The following is a 26,845-nucleotide window of genomic DNA, read 5'->3' on the forward strand; positions in this document are numbered from 1 at the left end:
AAATTACAACCTCTTATGTGCAGATATTGGCTGCCAAGGCAGAATTTCAGATGGTGTCTTTAATAATGCATTTAGAAGTGGAGTTAAGACAGAGAAAAAAACTAAACTTGCCACAGGAATGTTTACCTGGAGGGATGAACCAGTGACCTGCATTCAGGGCAAATGAAGCCTTTCCATTGCAAGAAAACATGAAGCCCTTTTCAGGGAAGTACAACCAGGGATAAAATAAGAGAATCTTTAACTATCAACTGTCTATGGCCAGGATGGTTGTGAGAAAACATTTGGTATTCTGGCCTCAGTATTTCGTGTGTTCTGTAAACTGAGAAGGCACAAATCATTATGTCAGCTGTTTGTTTATGCAGTTTTTTGAGGAGGAATGCAGAGTGAGGGACTGTTACAGCCTGCCAGCTAACTTGGATTTGTAATTACTTAACAAAAATACGTGGGTTGGAACTTAAATAGTAGCAACACTGCTGTCTTATGCAGTGGAATGTACTACTGTCACTGGTAGCAGACATTGACATACCTACCTTACCTCTGGGCAACAACCCCCCCCCCCCCCTCCCCTGCTGGTCCAACATACCTATCTTACCTCTGAGCAACCCCCCCTTTCTGGTCTGGGCGGGTTGGAAAAGGCCCGAGGTATTCCTGCCTGTTGTATGAGGCGACTAAAATTGAGTTTCACACGTTTCCGCCTTTGTGATGGTCCCGAACAATTTACAAATTATGATGCAGAGTTATATGGCATTCTAATGGCACTGGAGAGGGTTCACAGACACAAACATACAGAGTTTTCTTGTCTGTTCACTCTCTTAGTGCACTGCAAGTGCTTCACCAAATGTATCTGGTAGGCCTGCTGATTCAGCTGATCCATGACTGCTTACAGCGGCTCCAATGCCATGGCAAGGTGGTTAACTTTTGGAGGGTACTTGGCCACGTTAGGATATGGGGTAATGACACGGCTGATAAAGCTGCTAAGGAAGCATGTTGGGATGGTGCTGTCCATCAATGTCCCATCCCGTTGCATGCCATTATCTCATTTTCTTACAGGTGCATCATGTGTTAGTGGGAGACGGAGTGGTTGCAGGTGTGGAACAACAAACTGCAGTCGCTCAAACCAACCACAAAAGCTTGGCGGACTTCGTGTCAGCCTCGCTGCTGGAAGGCAGTTTTGCTTACCAGACTGCGCGTTGGGCATAGCCCTTTCACACATAGCTTCCTCGTCTGGGTGGAGGATCCAACTTTCTGTGAAGTTTGTGGCGTGCCGTTTTCAGTTCAGCATATTGTGGCTATGTGTGTCCTGCATACTGATAATAGAGCAGCCCTTGGTCTCACTCGAGATCTGCCCACCATTCTTGCAGATACTGATACCAGTGTTAGGTGGTGAAATTTTCCTAACTATTAGGCCTCATCCCTAAACTGGTGGGGAAGGACGGCATACTTTGGTACGTTATAAACTGTTCTGCATGTGGGCGACAGCCTTCGTCCCCACCCATGAGATTTCCTGTTGATTTTTCATCAAGGTGCTGGTGACTGTGATGTTGAGTGCCCCCTCAACCCAAATCATTTCATTATTTTTGTCATGGTCCCCTGTATTCTTTGACATCCATTCTTCAAAGTCTTCCTAGAGAGCAAGCCAATTGGGGAAGGGCACTTCACAAGGTGCATTGTGTCCATTGTGCATTGAGATCCTTAGCCCGCTTTCTAGTCATCGCATTGCAGTACTGCATAGTCTCCATCTCTGGGTATGTTTTCCACCGTGCACTATGCAGTGTCGATTTCTGGTTCGACAATGACCATGGACTTCTTTGCACCTGATATCTGGCATGGTAGCCAGTCCTTTGTGGTGGGGCCACCATGTGCCCTGTTGGTTGTAGCCCCCCTGACCACACAGGGATTGCTCTGCTAATGCCTGTGCCATTAACTCCCCCACATATGCCTAGGGGTAGATGCCCATCGCCTTGGGGCATCGGGACTCCCAGCAATGGCCATCCAGCCAGGTGGCCTTTGCTGCGGTTGGGTGGTGCCCATGGGGAGGGCCCCTGGTAGGAGTGGGTGGCATCAGGGCAGATTACACGCGATGAAGCAGAGTCCATCTCTTGCTGTTGGTGAAACACCAGCTGTTTCAAAGCAATCAAGAGCTCAATTCAACGCACAGAGGTAAGAACCCAAATCGTTCCCCTCCCTGGCCACACCATTGGAGGAACGTCAGGCTAAGGATGGCAGCAGATCTTATTCGACTTGGTGCCTTGTGTGTTAGAGAGCTGATGATGGGAATCTTTCACGACGATGAAGCCAATTTTTTGTTGAGCGTTTAGAGGACATGTTTGGGAGATGGAGACCTTGTTCAAAATGAGATCTGGGTCAGTCTGGATCAAAACAGCATCCTCTGCCCAGTCATTGGAGTTACTCGCTTGTGAAAAGCTGGGGATGTTTCTAGAACCATCACACTCCATAAGAGCTTAAATATGGTCCAGGGTATCATATTTCAGAGACCTTCTTTTGCAGTCAGACGATGAACTGCACTCCAATTTAGAGCAGCGAGGTGCACATTTTTTCCGGTGTGTACACCGGGGTCCAAAGGATAATAAGGTTGCCACTGGTGCCTTCATCTTGGCCTTTGAGTGTGATACATTGCCCAAGGAGGTCAAGGTGATGGTCTGCCACTGTGATGTGAAGCCCTATATCCCTACCCCAATGCGGTGCTTAAAGTGCTTGAGCTTCGACCTTATGTCTTCTGACTGTACTTCCAGCGTCACATTCAGAGATTGCAGACGCCCTTCACATCCCAATACTCCATGTGCCCCTCCTCCCATCTGTCAACCGCGGAGAACACCATTCGCCTTGCTCTCCTGACTGCAAGATTCTCCAGAAAGGAGAATCCATACGTACAAGACCCTGGACAGACTGACCTACACTGAGGCTAAGTGAAAATTTGAACACCTGCATCCTGTGCATATGACACCATCTTACGCCGCTGCTACAACAGTTCTGGCACCATCAGCTCCGCCAACCCATGTCACCTCTCAGCAGAGCTGGAAGACTACACCTGCCCCCTTGATGGTGGTGGACATTTCCCTCCGTTGTTCGTGCACCTCCTACTTCTAAGACAGAAGTGTGTGTCTTCTTCGGCTTCTCTCGCTAGAAAGTGGTCCCTTGGGTCACTCCCTTCCCAGGTTTCTTCTAGTGGGAAAGACAACACCCCCCCCCCCCCCCCCCCCCGGTGGCGGAAGAGTCAAAAAGCAGCTGGTCTTGAGTCTTCACACTCATCCTCAGTCCCAGAGACTGAGCCAGTGAAGTCCTCCCAGCCAGGGAAACCCAAGGAGCAGTGAGAGAAATTCAAAAAAACCCTCTAAGACCAAGGAATTTGTGGTGGCACCACACCACCACTACCTACAAGCTCTGCGGCTGAGGATGGGGTGGGGATTTTGGCATCCGCTGAGGACCTAGATCTCGCCAGACCCTCAGACACAATTGATATAGACTGCTCGGTCAATAAATCAGTGGCAGCAGGTGACTCTGAGGCGTAAACTGCCTCACTGAATGTCCCATGCCTTCCCAGGCTCAAGGTATCATCCACCAGTGGAATTGCGGCAGTTTTTTCCATAGTCTGGCTGAGCTATGGCAACTGTTAAGCTTTACATCTGCTATCTTCATTGTCTTCCAGGAAACCTGGTTCCCAGCAATGTTGACCCCTGCCCTTTGCGGCTATAAGGGATAGTACGGGAACCATAGCAACTATAATAGTGTCAGGTGGAGTTTGCGTTTGTCCTAAACTCTGTCTGTAGTGAATATGTGACCCTTCAAACCTCTCTTGAAGCTGTGGCTGTCGGAACAAGGACGATGCAGGAAATAACTGTCTGCAATGTATATCTTCCTCCAGATGGTGCAGTACCCCTGAATGTATTAGCTCCACCTATTGCTCAACTCCTTAAACCTTTCCTACTTCTGGGAGATTTTAACACCCATAACCCCTTGTGGGTTGGTACCATGCTAACTGGCCGAAGCAGAGATGTCTAAACTTCACTGTCACAATTCGACCTCTGCGTCATAAATACTGGAGCTGCCACACATTTCAGTGTGGCTCATGGTAGTTACTCGGCCACAGATGTATCAGTTTGCAGCCCAGGACTTCTCCCATCTATCCACTGAACAGCACATGACGACCTGTGTGGTAGTGACCACTTACCCATCTTCCTGTCACTGCCCCAGCGTCAGGCACACGGACAGCTGCCCCGATGGGCTTTGAACAAGGCGGACTGGGAAACTTTCACCTCTGCACGGTAACATCAATGTGGTAGTTGAGTAGGTGACTAGCACATTGTTTCTGCAGCAGAAAATGCGATCCCTCACTCTTTAGGGTGCCAGAGCTGTAAGGCAGTCCATTGGTGGTCACTGGAATCACTGAAGCAATTAAGGAGCATCAGCGAGCTCTGCAGCGTTATAAGTGGCACCCTTACCTGGAAAGGTCACAGAGCCATTTAAAGGCTATGATGTGCTCCAGGTAAGGAGCACATCATACCCTTTAAATGGCTCTGTGACCATGTTCACTACCTTACCAAACAACAAAAGTGTTGGGAGAGATAAATCTCCACCATTGGGTGCCACACGGCACCTTTCCAAGTCTAGGCAAAGAACAAACATCTTTTCTGGTACCAGGCCCCAACAGCTGTCCCCGGTGTTACCATAAATGGCAAGTTTATTCAAAGCTTCCTGTCACTCCGTACTTTCTGTTTCCAAGTTGGTGACTCTCATATTTCCATCCTTATCCAGGAGAATGGAGTCTCTCAGGGCTCTGTATTGAGGGTCTCTGTATTTTTAGTGGCCATTAACGGTCTAGCAGCAGCTGTCAGGCCCTATTTCTCACCTTCTCTGTATGCAGACTACTACTGCATTTCTTACTGCTGCTACAGTACTGGTGTTGCTGAGCTGTGCCTCCAGGGAGCCATCCAGTTTTCAGCTGCAAAGTAATGTCATGCACTTCTGCCAGTGTCGTACTGTTCATCCAGAACCCACACTTTACCTTCACGATGATACTCTAGTGGAGACATATCGATTCTTAGGACTGGTTTTAGATGCTCAATGGATTTGGCTCCCTCATCTCCCTCATCTTCATCAGCTTAAGCAAAGTGCTGGCAGCACATCAATACCCTCCGTTGCCTGAGTGAACCAATTGGGGTTCAGGTCGCTGTACGCTGCAGCAGCTCTACAGAACCCTTGTCCAATGCCAAATTGACTATGGAAGTGTGGTTTATGGTTTGGCAGCACCTTCAGCATTGCATTTACTCGACCCGGTGACCGGCTTACTATTGGAGGCTGGTGTCTCTCAACTGCAGATCAGACGTACACAACTGCTTTCCAGTTATGCATCACACATTCATAGTTCCACTCAGCATCCGAATTACTGTCTTTTTCCTGCCCATGGCAGTCTCATCTGCCGCATCGGCGGCAGAGATCGGGGCTAACGATTGCGGCTCGCGTGTGGTACCTACTCTCTGAACTGGAGTCATTTCCTTTACCACCTATACTTGTGGTCCATTTATCTACGCCTCCATGGTGTACACCTTAGCTGCAACTTCATCTGGACCTTTTGCATGGCCCTAAGGACTCTGTTAACCCCGCCACTCTCCGCTGTCACTTCATCTCGATTCTTGACATTTTCGGGGGCTCTGAAGTGGTTTACACTGACGGCTCTCCCGGCCAGTGCAAAGATCACCCGTTCAACCTCCCCACTTTCGCCTGCTCACTCTAAAGCAAGGCTAACCCTTCATCGGGTTCTGCTAAATCTCAAGCCCAAAAGTCAGACACCCGGACTTCCAAAAAAGAGCCTACACGTGAAGATTTCTGCATACCCCAAATTCACAACCATCAGTTCCTCCTTCATCTAAACATCCTTTTTCCAAGAAGGCTAATAAGAAACAGAGTTCCTCTCCTCCTCCACCACGGCGTGTCTCATCTGCAGCACCACCTGGAGGTAGCAGTCTTCAGTGTCACCGAGGTGTACTGCTGGCGGCTGATCAGCCTGCCAATCGCTGGTGGCAGGAGCTGCTTCTGAACAACCTATGGATCAAGGATCTTCTGCCTTCAGCTGACTGCCGTTCCACGCTGTCAGTCGCAAGCTCTGAGCTGTCGTTGAGTTGAGGGCAATCTTGGTCACATTCTTCCATTTTCTGTCCACCCTATGTCCATCATCCATTGGAATATCCACCAACTTCAAGCCAATCAGGATGAATTGTCGATCCTCTTACGATCCTACTCACCAGTCATCTTCTGTCTTCAGGAATCAAAGCTGCGTCCCCACAACTGCTTCGTTTTCCCCGATTTTTAGTCAGTCCAATTTGATCTCCCCTCTGTTGAAGGTACTCCAGCACATGGAGGACTCGTGATTCTTCTCCATTATCACCCAATCCCCTTAAACACTTCCTTCCAAGCTGCTGTTGTCCATCTTTCCCTTTCTGGATACACCTTCTCTCTTCGTACTGTATACATTCCATCGTCCACACCAATGGCACAAGCTGATCTCCTTCATCTTCATGGTCAGCTTCCACCCCCACTATTTGCTGGTTGGGAACTTCAATGCCCACCACCCGCTTTGAGGATCTCCACATCCTTGTCTGTGTGGCTCACTATTGCTAGACGTCTTCAACCAAGCGGATTTTGTTTGCCTCAGCACTGGGGACCCTACATTTTTGTCTGCCTCCACGACAAATTTCTCTCATTTGGACCTTTCGGTCTGTACTGTTCTGCTAGCTTGGCGCTTTGAATGGTTCACCCTTGCTGATACACACTCAAGTGACCACTTTCCATGTGTCCTTCGATTGCAGCCACACCTGCCATATATGCGCCCGCGACACTGGAAGTTTGCCAAAGCCGATTTGACATTTTTTGTCTCTAGCCACATTCGATGACCGTCACTTTCCTAGCATTGACGATGAGGTCACTCATATTACAGAAATTCTTCTTTCAGCTGCGAAACGTTCAACCTCCGAATTGCCCCGGCACCCCCCAGTTGCTTGGTGGAACGAGGCATGCCGTGAGCGGCGGCGTGCTCTTCGCGTTTTCAGACACCTTCCTACATTGGCCAACTGTATCCGCTATAAGCAGTTCCGTGCGCGATGCTGTTGCGTCATCTGTGATTAGCAAGAAAGCAAGCTGGGACTTCTTCACTAGCTCATTTAACAGCTTCACTCCCTCCTCAGAAGTTTGGAGTCGGATTCGACGGTTATCTGGCGTGCCTAGTTTCTCCCTGGTCTCTGGGCTCACTGTCGTGCATGACACATTAGTGGAACCCGTCGCAATTTCTAACTCATTGGGTCAACACTTCGCTGAGATTTCGAGCTCTTCAAATTACCCGCCAGTGTTTCTCCCGAAGAAACGCGCTGCGGAAATGCAACCTCTTGCCTTCTCCTCTCAAAGCTACAACACTGTTTTCTCCATGCGGGAACTCCAACATGCACTCTCTTCTTCTCGCTATTCTGCCCCAGGACTGGATGGTATCTACATCCAAATGTTGCTGCATTTACCATACCATAGTGTGCATTACCTCCTTCGCCTTTATAATTGAATTTGGACCAACAGTACTTTTCCCAGCTGGTGGTGGGAAGCTATCGTCATTCCTGTTCAGAAACCTGGAAAGGACAAACATCTCCCCTCTAGCTATCGCCCCATTTCTCTCATGAGTAGTGTAAGGTTTTGGAGTGTATGGTGAATTGCCGTTTAGCTTGGTGGCTGGAGTCCTGCAGTCTAGCACCTGCCCTATGTGGTTTCCAAAAGCATCTTTCTGCAGTTGACCATCTTGTTGCCCTCTCCACTTGTATGATGAACAATTTTCTCTGGAAACACCAAACGGTAGCAATATTTTTTGATCTGGAGAGAGCATATGATACTTGGAGGACAGGCATCCTCCGCACACTGTTCTCTTGGGGCTTTAGAGGTCGGCTGCCCCTTTTTCTTCATGAATTTATGGCAGAGCGTACATTTAGAGTGCAGGTGAACACTCTCTCCCGTACTTTCTCCCAAGAAAGCGGGGTACCCCAGGGCTCTGTGCTAGGTGTTGTACTGTTTGCCATTGCCATAAATCCCATTACAGATTGTCTCCTTCCTGATGTCTCGGGCTCGCTCTTTGTGGACGATTTTGCGATCTACTACAGCTCTCAACGGACCAGCCTTCTTGAACGTCTTAAAGGATGTCTCGATCGCCTCCAATCTTGGAGCATTGAAACCAGCTTCCGCTTTTCTCCCAGTAAGACTGTTTGTGTTAATTTTTGGCATTGTAGGGAGTTTCTTCCACCTTCCTTATATCTAGGTCCTGTCAACCTTCCGTTTTCGGGTGTCGCTAAATTCTTGGGTCTTGTTTAACAGAAAACTGTGCTGGTCCTCCCACATTTCCTACCTTTCGGCTCGCTGTCTGCAATCCCTCAACACCCTCCGTGTCCTGAATGGTACCTCCTGGGGAGCGGACAGAGTGGTCCTCCTCCGCCTCTTATCGTGCCTTAGTGCGATCGAAATTGGACTATGGAAGCATAGTTTACTCCTCTGCTCGGCCGTCTATTCTTCGTCGTCTCGACTCTTGTCCACCACCGTGGATTACGTTTAGTGTCTGGAGCTTTATACACCAGCCCTGTGGAAAGCCTTTATGCTGAGACTGCTGAACCTCCGCTGTCCAATCGGCGAACTGGCCTTCTGAGTTGTTATGCTGGCCATATGTCTTCCATGCCTGCAAATCCGGCCCATGACATTTTTTTCGACACCTCCTTGGATTTAGGATATGCAGGCCGCCCTTCCTCCCTACTATCACTGGGAGTTCGCTTCCGTCAATTGCTCCATTCTTTATCCTTCCGCTTTCCTAAAACTTTCTTGACAACTTGGGGTACAGCACCACCTTGGCTCCATCCCTGGACCTGCCTGCTCCGTGACCTTTGTCAGTTTCCCAAGGATGGTACACCTTCACTTGTTTATCGTCAGGCATTTGCTGCTCTGTGCACAAATGAAGGATCCCACATTTATTCACACTGATGACTCAAACATCGTTAGGTATTGGGAGTGCCTATATTGTTGGCGACACCCCAAATCGATTTCGGCTTCCCGACCAGTGTTTGGTTTATACTGCGGAGCTTTATACTGTTCTCCAGGCTGTCCAATACATCCGTCGCCATCAGCGGATACAGTATGTTATCTGTTCAGATTCTCTCAGCTCTCTCCTCAGTCTCCAAGCTCTCTATCCTGTCCACCCTCTGGTCCACTGAATTCAGGACTGCCTCCACTTGCTCCACACATGGGACGGGGGCACCTCTGTGGGGTTCCTCTGGATTCAAGGACAGAGGATTCAAGGACATGTTGGTATCTGTGGAAATGAGGCGGCCAATATAGCGGCCAAGGCAGCAGTCTCTCTTCTTCGGCCAGCTATTTGCACGATTCCTTTCGCCAATCTACGGAGTGTTTTATGTTGTTACTTTTTTGTGGCACACACATTGGTCAACACTTGCCAATAATAAATTGCGGGACGTGAAAGCTCTTCTCTGTGCTTGGACTTCCTCCCGAACCCGTTGTCGGGAGGAGGTAATTTTAACCAGACTCCAGTTAGGGCACTGTCTTTTTAGCCATCAACATCTTTTAAGTGGTGATCCTCCCCCACTCTGTCCCCACTACTCTCAGCTTTGGACGGTAAGACACCTTTTACTTGAGTGCCCCTATTTTACTCTGTTACCCGCCCGTCTACAGCTGTCGCCTGATATATCTTCCATTTTAGCAGATGACACACGCTCAGCCGATCGCGTTCTCGAATTTATTAGTGCCAGGGAGATGATGTCAGTAATTTGAAACTTTTTGGGGACAACCAACCCCATTATATAGTGGTTTTTTAAAGCTTTCCTTCTGTTTTTAGTTTCTCCAATTTTTTTGAGTTTTGTTCCCAATGCGGCTAGTTTCCAGTTTCGTTTTTTCGTAAGTCACCGGCCAGATGCTAATGACCGTAGCACTTTTGCGCCCTAAAACCATAGCAAAAAAACTGACGGCTCAATGGCTGATGGTCACCTAGGCTTCATATATGTTCATGGAGGACATATTGAGCAGCACTCTTTGCCAGTTGGCTGTAGTGTTTGCACTGCAGAGCTGGCGGGCCGTATCTCTTGCTCTTGAGTACATCCGCTCATGCCCTGGCGAGTCATTTCTCCTGTGTACTGACTCATTGAGCAGCCTACAAGCAATCGACCTGTGCTACCCTCGCTACCCTCTGGTAGTGTCCATTCAGGAGTCCATCTATGTCCTGGAACAGTCCCGCAGTTTTGTGGTGTTTGTGTGGACCCCAGGACACGTCGGAATCTCCTGCTTTATGTTTAGTCGGTATTATGTTGTTGAGTTTCTGTAAATGTTGTTGGTTAGAATCGATAACACACAATTTTATAGTTGTTTCTTTGTAAAAACTTTGATGTCTCAATAAAATATTGTGCAATGTATTGTCTTTATTAGTAAAATTCTTTGCCTCATATGGAGGGAACAAAACTTAATATATACAACTATAATTATGTTTAAAGTAACTACTTGCTGTTATGTAAAGACTGATCCTCGCTAAGGGCTTTTAGTTATTTTGTATGTAAAAGGTGGTGTGGTTCACCTTGGGAACGGAACTTTGTAGCATGCGCAAAATGTGGTTGGTGTGGATGGAAAGGTGGAAGGGAGTCAGTCGGGGATGAGCTACTGAACCACCAACAGCTCACAAAAAGGATGTGAATTGTGCTGGTACTGAGGGGCTTCTTGTGCTGTTTTCCAATGTGCCAAAGCCTCGGATGGATGCAGTCACTAGCTGGAATTATGTTGGAATTGATATCTATCATCACCACCAAGAAATGAGAATCCAGCAATTCTACCTGCAAATCCACCTACAAACATGCACTTGCCACCACTTTGCACAATCACTGTAATGGTACAGAACTACTATAGTAATGTACAGTGAAGGATCAGCTCATTGGATGTTATAATATACTCAAATATAAGGTAAATTATAACTGAACTCTTGTGCCTACCATGATTTATCCTCGGTCACATATCCACTTAGGATCCCTCCCACGCTAAACTACTTACTGAGTGTCCTTTATTGAAAGCATATAAAAGTTAATGTGGCAATAGTGTGTGCAAAAATTAATATTGTTTGTTGAAAGGATCTTACAAATATCTCAATTTTGTGTTTCACTGCAGTAAAAGTTCAGAACTGCAACTGTGGAGAGTTACATGTTCACCCTTGCTAAGTGCTTGTTTCACTAATGTAATGAAAGTGCATTTATTTTGCTCTACTACAGTGGTCTAGAGTAAGCCCCCCTCTCCCCCCTTGAAAGTAGTCCAAATGCACAAAGTTACTTAATCATTGAAAGTTTGTTTCTCCTGCTATTCCTGTAAAGTTATGTACAGTATTGGGTTCCTCTTGTGTATTGAAAGTGCTTATTAATAATGTAACAGGACCCACAGTTTGTCTATTCTGCTTAGCTAAATAATGATTAATAAAATAGACCACCATCTATGATAACAGTAACTTCTTTTATTCAAAGGTCAGTGAGAAAGTGTTTGTTAGTGAAATACAATTATATTTCCTTCTAAATAGAAATTTATTTAGCTGAGAGAGACTTAACCTATGGCCAGTTCATAATTTTGCTGTGAACTACATTAACTTTTTTTTTTTTTGTCAGATTCAATATTACTTTTCAAACATTTCCCTGTGTCCAATTTATGATTCTGCAATGAATATTAATAGTCATGTTATTGAGACCATTCAGTTTGACTAATTCCTAAGGTAATAGTGTGTATCATTATCTGTTATATTTATGCAAATAGTTTGTTCTGCTCTGTAATCTCCAACCTCAATGTGAACATATGCAGGTGCCAGAGTTGTTCTTACTCTGATGTGACAAAGTATAGGCTGTTTTTGCCCATTGAAGTTACGTATTTTCAGTTTCTTGAACAAGAATGTTACTCATTCTTATGCCTAATTAGGCTGGTGACCGTTTTTATCGTCATTTGGACAGTGTGGATAGGTAAATTATTGTCTGTTACTGTTTATTTACGTAATTCTTACTTCCACTTCCAATAAGCCACCTCCGTTAAGGTATATCACGGTCAACACAACTAAATTCCTTTCCGATGTTAACACTGCTCTGTTGCTTTATACCATAATTGCTTTAACAAGATAGTTTCATTATACGATCTGCCTCCAACTTTAAGGTTATGGTATAGCAGTAGCAGCATACAGTAGTGTTATAAGACGACGCAGAAACTGTCTCTGGAGAGACATCTCTGTAGCTGACCTACTTTGTCGCACACCGCAGGGTTTTCCGGCTTTGGGAGACGGAATGGCATAACAGCACACACAACAAACTGCGTGTCATTAAGGAGGGAGTCTTCCATGCAGGCTCTAACAGGAAACCAGTTGTCCTCTGCCAGCTCCGCATTGGCCGTAAGTGGCTAACGCATGGTTACCTACTCCGTCGCGAGGACCCACCTCAGTGTCACTGCGGCTCACAAATGAGTCATCCACCTCTTGCTGGACTACCCACTTTTAGCCACTCTGCAGCAGACATTTAACTTCCCCAGCACCCTGCCTTTGGTGTTGAGTGACAATGCCTCCACATCAGCTTCAGTTTTAAGTTTTATCCGTGAGAGTGGGTTTTATACTTCTATGTAGGTTTTAGCACATGTCCTTTGTCCCTCTGTGTCCTCCACCCTAGTGCTTTTAGGGTGGAAGTTTTAATGTGTTGCTGAGTAGCTGGCTTTCCCTTTTTAATCCTGTGGTTGGCCAGCCATTGTAATCTGCTTTCATGTTTTAGTGTCTTGTTTCTAGCATCTCTGTTGTTTTCTTGTCTTCTTTTGCCCCTTCGTTATTGTGGCTTTTCCTTTCTTTCCATTTTATGTTTTGTCTATTTTATTCTCACACTTGTGGGGCATTTTTATTAGGAACAAGGGACCAATGACCTTGTAGTTTGGTCCCTTCTCCCACCTTAAAACAAACAATTAACAACCAACCAACTTTTGAGCAAATGGACACACCGGCGTGCACACAGTCGAGGGGAAATAGTCACTTGTGAGTGAGTGTTCTAACGTAAATGTCACTGTTTTGGAAACAGGAACAACGGAGTTGGATCAAGATTGAATGTGCCAGAGGTCGTACAGCACGATGATGTCATGAAGGTCTTAGAGGTGTGCAGGAAATCAGCATAAGAACAAGTGCATGCTGTTGCCGTGTGAGTGGGCAGTGATTGATGCCATACGATTCGTGTGCTCACTCACAAAACCGGATTAGTGCATACAACCGTGCTTCGTATCCTGAAGGAACACCTGGGCGTGCAAAAAATTGCATCATGATGAGTTCTGCATGACTTGATGGAAATGCAGAAATGGATGTTACAGTGCTGCTCAGATGCACTTGAAGTGCTATGAGCCCGAAAGAGAGGCTTTCTTAAACCGTATCTCAACACTGAATGAGACGTGGGCCACATCATAAGAGCCAAAACTGAAATGCCAATCCAACGAATTACGTCATTGAATTGCCACAAAAGTTTAAAGTGCATCGGAGCTCTAATATGGTGAAAGTTATAGGTATTCTCGTGTACGTCTGTGATTGTGTTATACTAACGCATTACCTTCCTCCACAGCAGACCGTCGGTGCACAGTATTACTGTTAGTTTTCAGAGCATCACCTGCGACCAGTTTTACGAAGGAAGCGGCGACACTTTCTGCACAACCCACCCATCATTTTGCACGACAATGTGTGCGTGCGTGCATACAGTGCAAGCTGTGGCTGCTCTATTTGTTCGATGGGACTGGGAAGTACTGTACCATTCACCATACTCCCTGGACTTAAGGACTTATGACTTTGACTTGATTCCAAAGATCAAGGAACCACTTCATGGCATTCGCTTCGGAACTGTTACAGAGATTAAACAGGAAGTAGACCACTCCATTTGCACGATCAACAGAACAGGCTCTGCTAACAGTATGCTATGCCTTCCACATCGCTGGTAACGGGTTCTACACAATGTTGGTGACTACTTTGTAGGGCAGTAATGGGAACAAACATTTAACTCTTTTTGTATCGGTTGTGAATAAATAGTTGCCACTATTTAAGTTCCAACCCTTGTACTTAATGAATTTGCTAATTACTTTGTACGTCCACTTTGAATTGTACTTTGGCAAAGCTATTGAAGCTAAGATAGCTGTACAATTATAAAAACAAACATAAGCAAGCATAATATTGTTGACCTCTTCAGTTGTGTCCTTAGTTTTGATTTGTGGATATCGTTCAGGAGCTGTAGAATTTAATATACCAACAACTTTCCAATGTGTTAGTGCCAAGCTCTGCAGCTTCTTTTTCTTTTTCCCCCAGTGCACATTGCACAGGAATTTCTCTGCCTCGTAGTGATAAGTTTGTATACTTTATCCCTGCACCAAACTATTCAACCACTACACATAGACCAAACAAACAATAGCAGTGCTTAGTGACCATTTGTGGCAGCATGCCTGGAAAAATATTACTTTGATCTCTACAGACACAGCTGCAGAATGCTAGTTTAGTATTACCCGCATGTTGTGAATATCAGTAGTCCAATACTAGCTGCAAACACTGTTTCAGAAATATTTTGAATTTCATGGAAATGCACCTTACGGCATCACTAATGGACATAATGTACAGATACAGATGTAATTAGTAATGGCTTCGGTATGTGCAGAGAATGAGTGGTTTGTTTTGAAAGGTTCAAGGACATACTCTGCAATACAGTACAGTATATTTTGCTTGTAGAAAGAAAACTCCTGTCATCAAGAAGTGAGGACCACATCTCTAATTTATATTCTGTAGCTGCTGTGGTTTTCCATTACATCCATGTTTTTTAGAGTGAAAATCATAAATACATTGCAGACAACACACATTAAAATTCAAGTAATTCCCATTCAGTGGACTGAAAGTTACCCAACATAAACTGACACATGGCGTGTTTGAGTTAATAAGCTTGATGTTGTGAAAGTTAGTAAGTTGACAAATATTTCATAGGGATTGAACATGAATTGTACTCTTTATAGCTATGTGCCAAACGGACTGAATATTGAAAAGTATATAAAGGCAAAAGTATTCCTTGCATGCAGCAAGCAGTAAAGGAACACCATCTTCAAGTTTTGAATATAGTGTCCAGTATCTCTGAAAATACCAAGCCAGTAAACTTGATTGGCAAGCCTTAAGGGGCTCTTTATGCTCTTTAGCAAATTTATTTCTCAAATTACATATATCAAAAATCCTTTAACTACAAGACAAGTATTAAACAGTGGCTTCACTGCCTTTAAAATGGGCACCACGTACTCTCCGAAAGAGCTCCATGCTATCTGCCACAGTTTGGATACGAGGGCTGCTATATATATTTCTGGCCTAGGCAACACTAAGTGTTGCCAGGTGCAATCTGACATTTCCATTGGAAAGTTTGACATTTTTTAGCATAAATGTACTCAGAACTTTTTGACTTACGACAATTTTTTTTTTCTTTTACAGGGACTTGAAGAAATAAATTTGGCACAAAAATGGAATTAACTCGTGAACATTTTCGTGCGATCATTTTTCACAACTTTCGACGTGGATTATCACGACAAGAATGCATCGATGAACTTAAATCTTTGTATGGCGACGAAGCACCATCCTATAGCACTGTGAAAAACTGGTACAACGAATTCCATCGTGGCTGACGCTCGCTCAGACGAATTCCGTGAAGGTCGTCCAAAAACAGCCGTTGTGCCAGAAAACATCGATGCCGTACGTGAACTGATAATGCAAGACCGTCATGTGACATACCGTGAGATAGAGGCATGCCTAGGCATTTCTCCCACCAGCATACATTCGATATTGCATGAACACCTGGCCGTAAAAAAGGTTTGTTCTCGTTGGATCCCGCACAATTTGACAATCGCTCAAAAGAAAGCTCGTATGGATTGGTGTAAAGAAATGCTGAAAAAATACGATCGCGGTGCTTCAAAAGACGTTTATAAGATCGTCACAGGTGACTAATCATGGATCTATGCGTATGAGCCTGAAACAAAACATCAATCGACCGTGTGGGTCTTCAAAGACGAGCCAAATCCAACGAAAGTTGTTTGTGGAAGAAGCACTTCAAAGCAAATGGTCGCCTGTTTCTTCTGCAAAACTGGTCATGTGGCGACTGTTCCGCTTGAGCAACGTAGGATGGTCAATTCTGAGTGGTACACCACCATTTGTTTGCCTGAAGTCTTCGGAGAAATTCGAAAAATGAAAAAGAGAAGACGAATCATTGTGCACCATGACAATGCGAGCTGTCACATCGGCTCAAACCAGTGCCTTTTTGACCGGCCAAAACGTCGAAGTGATGGGTCATCCGCCGTACAGCCCTGACTTGGCACCCAATGACTTCTTTTTATTCCCACACATCAAGAAAAAAATGCGTGGTAAAAGATTTTCGTCGCCAGAAGATGCTGTTGCAGCATTCAAAAACCATGTTTTGGAGGTGTCTCAATCGGAGTGGAAAAAGTGCTTCGAAAATTGGTTTGAGCGCATGCAAAAGTGTATAAATCTTGATGGAGAATATTTTGAAAAACAATAAACCTTTTCGTTGATAAATATTCGTATTTTCATTATTAGGCCAGAAATATATATAGCAGCCCTCGTACTGACCAGAGTCGTCACTAGAAAGTTAAAATTTACTATGCAAATGATTGGCATTTAGATTTGAAATTCAAAGAGATGAGCATTTTAATTGCACAACATACCATCTGACATTGCTCTGTTCACCCTGCTATCCAACTAATTTGACCAGTTTCTTTTATATAAGATTATGTAAATCTTTGCCTTTTTATAAACCTCTAAAATTAATAATTGGTAGGCGCCAAGGAACAGTTATTCTGAAAAGATAAGTGCTGTGATGATCAGCATAATTATTGAATTTATTCAGTGCAGAAGGGAGAAATTAATTAGCTTGTTATTAAGTTTTCCATAAGTGGTAAGAAGAGAACACTTAGAATTTGTGCAGTACATCTGGATAGATAGTGCCAGCCGTTACAGAAGCTATTTTGAAGTTTACTGTATAGATTTTATGTGTGTCCTATCACCAGTATATTGGAAAACAATGATGTGAAGTGGCGATCACGAATAACGTGAACTGATGATCAAATGTCCAGAGTTCTGTTGCTCTAGCAAGATGGAGCAAGGCCAATCGAAGTACTGCAGCAGTACCATGTGTTGGTGTTGACTGCATGCATTGCTCGGTGGGTTGCTATGTGGAAGACCGATGAAACCGCAACTATGATGATGCGCAATCGCGGTAAACAGTGTGTTCCTAGGTAAAATTATCACCTCCGTACTTGGTAACAGACGATACAGAATACCAAGACTGCTCACTGCAGCATCAGAACACGAATCTCCTTTCCTCATATTGAGTGTAGCCTCAGTGTCTCCTGTGTACCAGCAGCTGCTGAATTATTTCCTCGCAACAAAATTTGCGCCAATCCCCCGTCTTCCAAACATTGCATGGGAGTCATCATCCTATGTCACACAATTTCAGCCAGTGAGTAGCTTCCGGGAGGCGTCTTATGTTGAAAAGTTCTTAAGGCTTCTGCGTCTCTGATGAAACCATTGGAATGTTCCTGCAGTGTCTCACGTCGAGAGCAGGGACACGGGGCTCTTAAGGAGTGCACCTCACCAACACAGCCTGTAGTGGAGCCAGACATATCTTTTGTGTTAATATGGCACCTTGGGCACAATAAACAGCCTGGGCCAGCTTATGTAATGGAGAATTTGCTGCTTTGAGTTTTACAATGTGGGAGGAGGGCGCCAGCTCACCCCCATCCTATGCAAAGGCTGCCACCTGCCAATTGCTTTCTCGTGGGGCACCTGTGGAGGCCACCATAAACTGCCCTGCCTGTGCCATTCCCTTATTGTGGCTCACTCACAGAAACATAAGCCAGCTGAATTACTTTCATCAGCTGCAGAATTTGCTGTTTGCATTTCAAAGCATTCTTTAGTTTCAGAATTCAGCATGCCTATGCCTGCCTTTAAATAGTTACCCTCTTCCAAAATTGTCTGCAACTGACTAGCACACAATAAAAACTGTGTTGAATTGCATTAAGTGTCTGCGACCTTCCAGCATTAGGGTAACATCTCCATGTTTGTAACAGTGTAAGTCTGTGGTCGGGAAGTAAATTTCAGCTTAGTCTGCACCCAACGATCATACAGTTAACATTGTCGGTCCTTGTGAAAGTCAGCATCATCAGTATTCGTACTCTGAAATTGCAAATACTGTACACTCAGCAGCAAATTTAAAGTTAATATGCTACTTACCATTTGTGAACTAGTAAACATGTAATTTCAAAGCACCAATATTCCTTCAACACTATTTACGGAACAGTGTTATAAACACTGGAGTCTATACTGCAAACTGTCATGTGCATCATTACCTTTGTGTTCCTGTCACTGTATAGTATGCTAATACGAACTTTAAAAAATACGGAGATCATGTTTAATGAATGGGATTCTTCCATACATATTTGCAAAGCAAGCCGTATGTTTCCTTTTACGTGTAACAGTGAATTGTAAAACGAACTGCCCATCAACTACAGTACAGTACAGTGCAGTGCAAATAAAGTGTCATGAACCACTTAAAATTCATTTCTTGTTAGACCTACATCATGTGGCACTATCGTTCAGTGTCACTTTCCAGGATACCTTTCCCGTACAACAAGACATGAGATAAAGTTCCATCAAAACCAGAAGCAGCTTAAGGGCATTCAATGGCGAGTTTATCAGCGTCATCATAACAGAATGCGGCCTCAAATTACAGGTAAGTTGATAATCACAACATACCTTCAAAACCTTTTTTTTATTATCATACTATGGAAAATAACATATGCTGAATGTGTGTCGCATGATACAGATGGCTCAAACTGCTCTGACAGAATTATTGGAACACAAGTATTGGTAGAGTCTCCTGGTGTCCTTATTATATAGCCTTTCATAGAGAGACTGAGTAAGTTGCTAACTGAAGAGCGCATGACATTTGCCACCAACAAATTATCTGGACAGCGTGCAATCATTCTGAATATTTCTAGTTATCTTCACACTGGAGTAACCAAGAGGGGCAAGTGGTGATTAAATAGAAAATACTGTTACGTACAGACTGATAAAACATTTTGCCAAACTGCTGTATGGTAGACAGTGCAGATGATACTGCAATCTGCTGGCAAATGAGTACTCTGTGCTCAAAGACCAAAGTTCTGCATCAAGATGGCAGAGAGATAACTGCTAATGTTAGTTAAAACTGGACAGCATTGAGTCACTAGCATCATTCATAACAAATTCTGGTGCTGTGTAAACTGTTATTGATTACCATTTTCTTTCTGCAAAATATCCACTCACAAGTAAAGAAGAGATGACGTGGAAAAAAATGTTACTGACCTTTCAGAAACTACTTTTGAGCACCTTGGAAGTAGCATGCCAGGTTTCAGACGCTGAGAGACTTGGTGCCTCTGGTAAGATTTTGGATATGTATTTGAAGTCTTCATATCTTCTTCCTGTCAGGATAAATCACAATGTTCCTATTTGACTTTCATGGAGTTTTGTAGCCTCCATTATGGCTGTATCCTGCCTTTTACTCAAAATTCATGACGACTGACAGAAGGTTCGAATGTTTCTTCATTCACCCTGGAAATACAATTATTGTTTCCTTAAACCACTGTTCATTACTTATCACAATTCCTCCCTCCCCCCCTTTTTTTACAAGCAAAAATTGTGCCAAGGTCAGCACATTGTCATCTGAGCTTGACATTTTGTAGTAACTAAACTGATACTTTGATACTTCTACGAGCAGTTGTAAGCCGTATCGAAGTGGTAGAAATTTGTACATGCTTGTGCAAAGCACTTGCAAATGTTGGCTTATCAAGCATGCAGTTACTTTGTAGCTGCCGTTTATGCTAGTCACCCAGAAATCTGGGGTTAAGAAACATTGTGGCAGTTCTGAAACTTTACTTAAAGATTAATTCCTTTGAGATGTGGCGTATGGCATTATAAATGTCTCTCCAACGGTGAACAACAATGCCAGTGTGGCTGTTCTCCCTGTGTTGACTACTTCTCCCAGAAATGTGTATTTCAAAATGCAAGTCCTTGTCAGGTGAGGATGTAGAGATAAGAATGTAGTTCGGTAGGAGAATGAAAACTTGGGCTTATACATATTGTAACTATTAACACAATATTGGGGGAGTACAAGTACATACGTCTCTATCACACCAGCTAAAAAATCTCTCTCTCTCTCTCTCTCTCTCTCTCTCTCTCTCTCTCTCTCTCTCTCTCTCTCTCTCTCTCTCTCTCTCTGACTGCCTGGCTGGTAGGAGGTTGAGGTACATAAGAAAATGAGGTGCAGCAGCCTTTTCAGTAGTTGCAGGGGCAACAGTCTGGATGATTGACTGATCTGGCCTTGTAACACTAACCAAAATGGCCTTGCTGTTCTGGTACTGCGAACGGCTAAAAGCAAGGGGAAACCACATCCGTTATTTTTCCTGAGGACATGCAGCTTTACTGTATGATTATAAATGATGGTGTCCTCTTAGGTAAAACATTCCGGAGGTAAAATAGTTCCCCATTCGAATCTCCGGGCGGGGACTACTCATGAGGATGTCGTTACCAGGAGGAAAAAAAAACTAGCGTTCTACGGATTGGAGCATGAAATGTCAGATCCCTAAATTGGGCAGGTAGGTTAGAAAATTTAAAAAGGGAAATGGATAGGTTAAAGTTAGATATAATGTGAATTAGTGAAGTTCGGTGGCAGGAGGAACAAGACTTTTGGTTAGGTGAATACAGGGTTATAAATACAAAATAGGGGTAATGTAGCAGTAGGTTTAATAATGAGTAAAAAAATTTGGAGTGCAGGTAAGCTACTACAAACAGCATAGTGAATGCATTATTGCGGCCAAGATACACACTAAGCCCATGTCTACTACAGTAGTACAAGTTTATATGCACACTAGCTCTGCAGATGACGAAGAAATGTATGAAGAAATTGTTCAGATAGTGAAGGGAGAAGACAATTTAATAGTCATGGGTGACCGGAATTCGGCAGTAGGAAGAGAGAGAAGGTAATGTAGTAGGTGAATATGGATCGGGAATAAGAAATGAGAGGAAGCCGCCTGGTAGAATTTTGCACAGAGCACAACTTACTCATATCTAACACTTGGTTTAAAAATCATGAAAGAAGTTTGTATATGTGGAAGAAGCCTGGAGATACTGCCAGGTTTCAGATAGGTTATATATAATGGTAAGACAGATTTAGGAGCTAGGTTTTAAATTGTAAGAAATTTCCAGGGGCAGATGTGGACTCAGACCACAATCTATTGGTTATGAACTGTGGATTAAAACTGAAGAAATTGCTAAAAGGTGGGAATTTAAGGAGATGGGACCTGGATAAACTGACTAAACCAGAGGTTGTACAGTGTTTCAGGGAGAACATAAGGGAACAATAGACAGTACTGGAGGAAAGAAATACAGTAGAAGAAGAATGTGTAGCTTTGAGGGATGAAGTAGTGAAGGCAGCAGATCAAGTTGGTAAAAAGACAAGGGCTAGTAGAAATTCTTGGGTAACAGAAGAAATATTGAATTTAACTGATGAAAGGAGGAAATATAAAAATGCAGTAAATGAAGCAGGCAAAAAGGAATACAGATGTCTCAAAAACGAGATCACTGGGAAGTGCAAAATGGCTAAGCAGGCATGGCTAGAGGACAAATGTAAGGATGTAGAGGCTTATCTCACTAGGGGTAAGATAGATACTGCCTACAGGAGAATTAGACCTTTAGAGAAAAGTGAACCACTTGCACGAATATCTAGAGGTGAGATGGAAATCCAGTTCTAAGCAAAGAAGGGAAAGCAGAAAGGTGGAAGGAGTATACAGAGGGTCTATACAAGGGCAATGTACTTGAGGACATTATGGAAATGGAAGAGGATGTAGATGAAATGGGAGATATGATGCTGCACGAAGAGTTTGACAGAGCACTGAAAGACCTGAATCGAAACAAGGCCCCGGGAGTAGACAACATTCCATCAGAACTACTGGCAGCCTCGGGAGAGTCAGTCCTGACAAAACTCTACCACCTGAAGAGGAAAATGTATGAAGCAGGTGAAATACCCTCAGACTTCAAGAATAATATAATAATTCCAATCCCAAAGAAAGCAGGTGTTGACAGATGTGACAATTACTGAACTATTAGTTTAATAAGTCACGGCTGCAAAATACTCACACAAATTCTTTACAGACAAATGGAAAAACTGGTAGAAGCCGACCTCGGGGAAGATCAGTTTGGATTTCGTAGAAATATTGGAACACGTGAGGCAATACTGACCCTACGACTTGTCTTAGAAGCTAGATTAAGGAAAGGCAAACTTACATTTTTTAACATTTGTTGACTTAGAGAAAGCTTTTGACAATGTTGACTGGAATACTCTTTCAAATTCTGAAGGTGGCAGGGGTAAAATACAGGGAACGAAAGGCTATTTACAATTTGTACAGAAACCAGATGGCAGTTATAAGAGTCGAGGGACATGAAAGGGAAGTAGTGGTTGGGAAAGGAGTAAGACAGGGTTGTAGCCTCTCCCCAATGTTATTCAATCTGTATATTGACCAAGCAGTAAAGGAAACAAAAGAAAAATTCGGAGTAGGTATTAAAATCCATGGAGAAGAAATAAAAACTTTGAGGTTCACCGATGACATTGTAATTCTGTCAGAGACAGCAAAGGACTTGGAAGCGCAGTTGAACGGAATGGATAGTGTCATGAAAGGAGGATATAAGACGAACATCAACAAAAGCAAAACGAGGATAATGGAATGTAGTCAAATTAAATCGGGTGATGCTGAGGGAATTAGATGAGGAAATGAGATGCTGAAAGTAGTAAATGAGATTTGCTATTTGGGGAGCAAAATATCTGACGATAGTCAAAGTAGAGAGGGTATAAAATGTAGATTGGCAATGGCAAGGAAAGCATTTCTGAAGAAGAGAAATTTGTTAACATCGAGTATAGATTTGAGAGTCAGGAAGTCGTTTCTGAAAGTATATGTATGCAGTGCAGCCATGTATGGAAGGGAACTAGTTTGGACAAGAAGAGAATGGAAGCTTTCGAAATGTGGTGCTAGAGAAGAATGCTGAAGATTAGATGGGTAGATCACATAACTAATGAGGAGGTAATGAATAGGATTGGGGGAAGAGGAGTTTGTGGCACAACTTGACTAGAAGAAGGGACCGTTTGATAGGGCATATTGTGAGGCATCAAGGGATTACCAATTTAGCATTGGAGGGCAGTGTGGAGGGTAAAAATCGTAGAGGGAGACCAAGAGATGAATACACTAAGCAGATTCAGAGGGATGTAGGCTGCAGTACGTACTGGGAGATGAAGAAGCTTGCGCAGGATAGAGTAGTATGGAGAGCTGCATCAAACCAGTCTCAGGACTGAAGACCACAACAACAACAACCACCTCCTCCCCCCCCCCCCCCCTAAAAAAAAAAAGAAAAGAAACTGAGTGCATCATTGTGTTATGAGTGTCATCATTGCCTGTAAACAGTGTACTTCAGTGTCAGTGACTTACACTTCCTTTGGCTACATGATATCACTTTTGTGCATGAATATGTCTCTAAGAGAATGGTGCCAATGAGCAAGTGTAAAACAGGATTCAGACAAATTGTGTCCGTGTGCAAATGTACTGCAATAACTCTTGCCCTTCGCTCTTCTCAATCACTCGGACTTGTAAGGCTTGGTCCAATCCCTTTTCATTTGGTAGCATGAGACCTAAGTTCAATCTTTTTATACATCTGCCGTACTGTAGAATTTTCATGCACATATTCACACACATTTCCATACATACCATTATTTATTAGCAGTGTGGCCATTTTGCTTTGGTATCAAACACCTAACTATTGTGTCCCGTATTTTACCCAGAACGTGACTCTGTATTGTTTGCTTTAAGACACTTAAACACTAACTTAAAACTAAGTGCATAGTTGCTCTCTGGCCACTAATTGGTCACCCTTTCAATATCCATGTATTCAATTTCTATCAGTATACAGTTCATTCTTTATAAAAAAAAAATTATGAGTTGTGAGAGTGCATAAGTTCGTACTGCGGTTGTTGTTTCATCTTACCTTCTGGAAAGGAAAATGTTAGGAGGCATAATCCTATCTCTTACAGTATATTCAGTTGCCATTCGGATCATTGCCACTGGTCGGTGGCACATTATACACTGTCTATAACCTTTTTTGCTTTTAATTTCTGACTGAAAGAAATTATGTCCTTAGTTATTTATTCATCCTCGCTTGAATTTTTGCCCGTTTCCATTACCAAACTGGTTCCTGTTGCTAGTGCTGCAAGGGGGATATTGGCTGCCAACTGCGTTGGTTGTTATTTCCATTCCTGCCATGTTGGTCATTAGTTTGTGTGGGGTCTGCCTGCGCACTCTGGAAAGCTATATAGTGCTCGTGTATCGCAGAGCAAATGATTTAAGGAAGTGGTTTTTTCGTTTTATGGTTCAATAACTTAGATTATCATAGAGAAACCAGGAAGAAGGATGTATATCATGTGCTGGAAATATATTTCTTACAGTGGAATATTAACAGTGCTGCATTCCACATGACTGATGTCAGAAACTAAAGTGATCTAACAATATAGTGAGTTTCAAGTGCAGAATGGTGTAGTCTTAGGAGTGCATATGTTTATGTTCTCTGTTACCAGTATCTTCCAGAAACTGATCCTAGACTCTGGAACAATACTTCAGAGTTGATAGTGTAGCTGATTTACTTAAAATGCTACGAACTCAATCTGTCTGGAGCTCCATCATGCCTAAAAATCACCCATTTCTTGTTCTGCTTAACTGTCTGCTATTACATCACAACACTTGCAGATCTGTTACTAAACACCGATAATGGGTGTTAACCTCCTTGACACGGGTGCATCTGGAGAAATCCTGTGTGCTTGGATTGGCGAGGACTTGGCTAGCTCCATTCATTCACGAGACGTGGAATGTAACGTTCTACTACTGGTTGCTTGCAGATTAAATAGGTAACGGTGGTGCAGGGTGGGTTGATCAATGACAGTGTGATGGGTCTTTCAGTCTCTAATTTTACTCTAAGACTGTGAGAATGCTTTGTGACCGCCATCAGCAAAGAGATAGATCGTAAGTTAAGCACTGCGCTCGAGGTGTTAGAAACATGTAGAGCGCTGTCTGGTATACTTTGATGATGTATGTGTTCAACAATTAACAATAAATGGATGTGCTGCACAGTCATCTATCTACATTTGCAATGATACTCGCCAAAGTAGAGGGGGGAGGTTTAGCTATGATACTGAAATTGGAAAACATGCTGTCACATCATTGCTCGGTGTTCATATTATTGATACAATTGTTTGCAGTATCAACTGTGATGCTTATTGTTAGAGTACATTTATGGTGTCTTTTCCACCCCATCCATCCACTGGTACACTGTTGGTTACCACATGATGATTGACTGACATCGCTTGTTTGAGTTCGAGGAAGAGTTTGGTGAAGGGACAACACTTTCTGGGAATGGATAGCACCAAAACAGAGATCGCGTACATGATTGCAATGTGAGGAATTGGTTGAAACGGAATGCAGAGCCATCAGCAGTTTGGAAACTCTCTACAGTGCCGCCAAACTCTTCCAGTTTCCTTATATTGTAATTGTCTTTTTATTTAAAATCATCCTGTGTGTGTGTGTGTGTGTGTGTGTGTGTGTGTGTGTGTGTGTTGTGGTAGCAGTATGGTCTGTGGGATACGGTCATCCTCCTACAGTACCTGTGATGAAACATTAAACTGGTCGGTGCTGTTAATCAACACCTGTATATTTAATAGGATCGGCACGTGTGCTCGATGCCAGCAGGCATGTGGTATTTGTTTTTGGTGTATGGGAGGAGAGAGATTCGGTAAAAATCGCATTTAGTTCTCTATCGGATGAAGTTAGTGGATCTTTTATACGTAATTTTTTCTCTGCTGGATGGAACAGAATAACAGTGACAGAATGTTGAGGTGTTAGACATGAATGGGTTCTGAGGGACGTGGATCTCTAGTACCTGCTTGTAGTTTGGAGAAGCACCACAATGCAGTAGCAAAATCCATGTCCTTTCCCCAGTTCCTGTACTGTATTTTATACTACCTCATGTTGCACGAGCAGGTTTCGCTTCCGTTGAATGGTCCAAACAGAGTTCTGTCGCAGTTACTCAGCTTTGTCTGTTTCTACACAGGTTGCAGAAGGTGGTAGATATATATAGCTTCTCCGACTTCTACTCAGTTCCGACTTACATTGGAACAATCACATGCGCAAAGCTGTAGGGACGGTAGTCTGACCGGTAGTTGCAAGATATATGGGGCTACCTAAAACCATGTTGGAATTTTACTGTAGCGGATAGGTTCGAGAAAGGTGGCTCGTTTCGAGATATAAGAGTGCCAGAAATATGATATGGCATCGAGACAGAATGCGTTACAAATAGATGAGAAATATCTAGTGGCACTGGCGTGAGGTGCATGCAAATATGTTTCAGATCATGTTCCTTAGCCGAATCACTTTCAAAATTCGATAATTTTATTATGAGGGTGCACCATTGGCGACGTGTAACCACACTGCTGGTGTGATAATACACGCTCCTGCGGTCACCATCTCGGCACTTGTCTGGAAAAAACCACGTGATTCGTAGGTAATGCCATACGCGGATTTATAAGCCTGTATAGCTTTTAAAATGGATACTTGTGTGCACATGTAGAACTAAGACCACTTATGACAGAAACATACAGTGATAGGTTCGCCTTGAGCA

The 26,845-nt window shown here is 43.6% G+C and overlaps 1 long non-coding RNA gene across 1 annotated transcript in view; it reads left to right on the plus strand.

Annotated features, from left to right (window-relative positions):
- Positions 1 to 16,615, plus strand: part of LOC126365900 (uncharacterized) — a 35,539-nt gene extending 18,924 nt beyond the window's left edge. The window contains exon 5 of the long non-coding RNA XR_007566270.1: positions 24 to 16,615. This is a non-coding gene — a long non-coding RNA (uncharacterized LOC126365900). The remainder of the gene's footprint in view (positions 1 to 23) is intronic.
- Positions 16,616 to 26,845: the final 10,230 nt, after the last annotated feature.

This window comes from Schistocerca gregaria, chromosome 4 (assembly GCF_023897955.1).
Source record: "Schistocerca gregaria isolate iqSchGreg1 chromosome 4, iqSchGreg1.2, whole genome shotgun sequence".
Taxonomy (NCBI): Eukaryota; Metazoa; Arthropoda; class Insecta; order Orthoptera; family Acrididae; genus Schistocerca; species Schistocerca gregaria.